At 38.8% G+C, this 1,563-nt stretch overlaps 1 non-coding gene across 1 annotated transcript; it reads left to right on the top strand.

Annotated features, from left to right (window-relative positions):
- Nucleotides 1-693: 693 nt before the first annotated feature.
- LOC115505776 lies at nt 694-800 on the top strand. Its single transcript, XR_003966133.1, has one exon. It is a non-coding gene; the product is annotated as a U6 spliceosomal RNA (small nuclear RNA).
- Nucleotides 801-1,563: the final 763 nt, after the last annotated feature.

Raw genomic sequence — 1,563 nt, 5'->3', positions numbered from 1 at the left:
TCAATAAAAGAAAGGACAAGAACCACATGATCCTCTCAATAGATGCAGAGAAAGCATTTGACAAAATACAGCATCCTTTCTTAATAAAAACCCTCAAGAAAGTAGGGATAGAAGGAGCATACCTTGAGATCATAAAAGCCATATATGAACGACCCAACACTAATATCATCCTCAACGGGGAAAAACTGAGAGCTTTCCCCCTAGGGTCAGGAAAAATACAGGGATGTCCACTCTCACCACTGTTATTCAACATAGTATTGGAAGTCTTAGCCTCTGCAATCAGACAACACAAAAAAATAAAAGGCATCCAAATCAGCCAGGAGGAGGTCAAACGTTCACTCTTCACAGATGACACGATACTCTATATGGAAAACCTAAAAGATTCCACCAAAAAACTTCTAGAATTGATTCATGAATTCAGCAAAGTTGCAGGATACAAAATCAACGCACAGAAATCGGTTGCCTTCCTATACACCAACAATGAAGCAACAGAAAGAGAAATCAAGGAATGGATCCCATTTACAGTTGCACAAAAAAACATAAAATACCTAGGAATAAATCTAACCAAAGAAGGGAAAATCTATAAACTGAAAACTATAGAAAGCTTATGAAAGAAATTGAAGAAACAAAAAAATGGAAAAAGATTCCATGCTGCTGGGTAGGAAGAACAAATATTGTTAAAATGTCAATACTGTGCTCGCTTCGGCAGCACATATACTAAAATTGGAACGATACAGAGAAGATTAGCATGGCCCCTGCGCAAGGATGACACGCAAATTCGTGAAGCGTTCCATATTTTTTAGATGCTGGAGAGGATGTGGAGAAACGGGAACCCTCTTGCACTGTTGGTGGGAATGCAAATTGGTGCAGCCGCTCTGGAAAGCAGTGTGGAGGTTCCTCAGAAAATTAAAAATAGACCTACCCTATGACCCAGCAATAGCACTGCTAGGAATTTACCCAAGGGATATAGGAGTACTGATGCATAGGGGCACTTGTACCCCAATGTTCATAGCAGCACTGTCAACAATAGCCAAATTATGGAAAGAGCCTAAATGTCCATCAACTGATGAATGGATAAAGAAATTGTGGTATATATACACAATGGAATACTATGTGGCAATGAGAAAAAATGAAATATGGCCTTTTGTAGCAACGTGGATGGAACTGGAGAGTGTAATGCTAAGTGAAATAAGCCATACGGAGAAAGACAGATACCATATGGTTTCACTCTTATGTGGATCCTGAGAAACTTAACAGGAACCCATGGGGGAGGGGAAGGAAAAAAAAAAAAAGAGGTTAGAGTGGGAGAGAGCCAAAGCATAAGAGACTGTTAAAAACTGAGAACAAACTGAGGGTTGATGGGGTGTGGGAGGGAGGGGAGGGTGGGTGATGGGTATTGAGGAGGGCACGTTTTGGGATGAGCACTGGGTGTTGTATGGAAACCAATTTGTCAATAAATTTCATATATATAAAAAAAATAAACTCAGATTGAATTGGAAAAAAAAAAGAAAAAAAAATAAAACATGTATTACTGTAAAAAAAAAAAAATGTCAATACTACCCA

The sequence above is a fragment of the Lynx canadensis genome, chromosome F1 (genome assembly GCF_007474595.2).
Source record: "Lynx canadensis isolate LIC74 chromosome F1, mLynCan4.pri.v2, whole genome shotgun sequence".
Classification (NCBI taxonomy): domain Eukaryota; kingdom Metazoa; phylum Chordata; class Mammalia; order Carnivora; family Felidae; genus Lynx; species Lynx canadensis.
The sequence above is the reverse complement of the archived record's forward strand: the minus strand, read 5'-3'. Positions and strand labels throughout refer to the sequence as shown.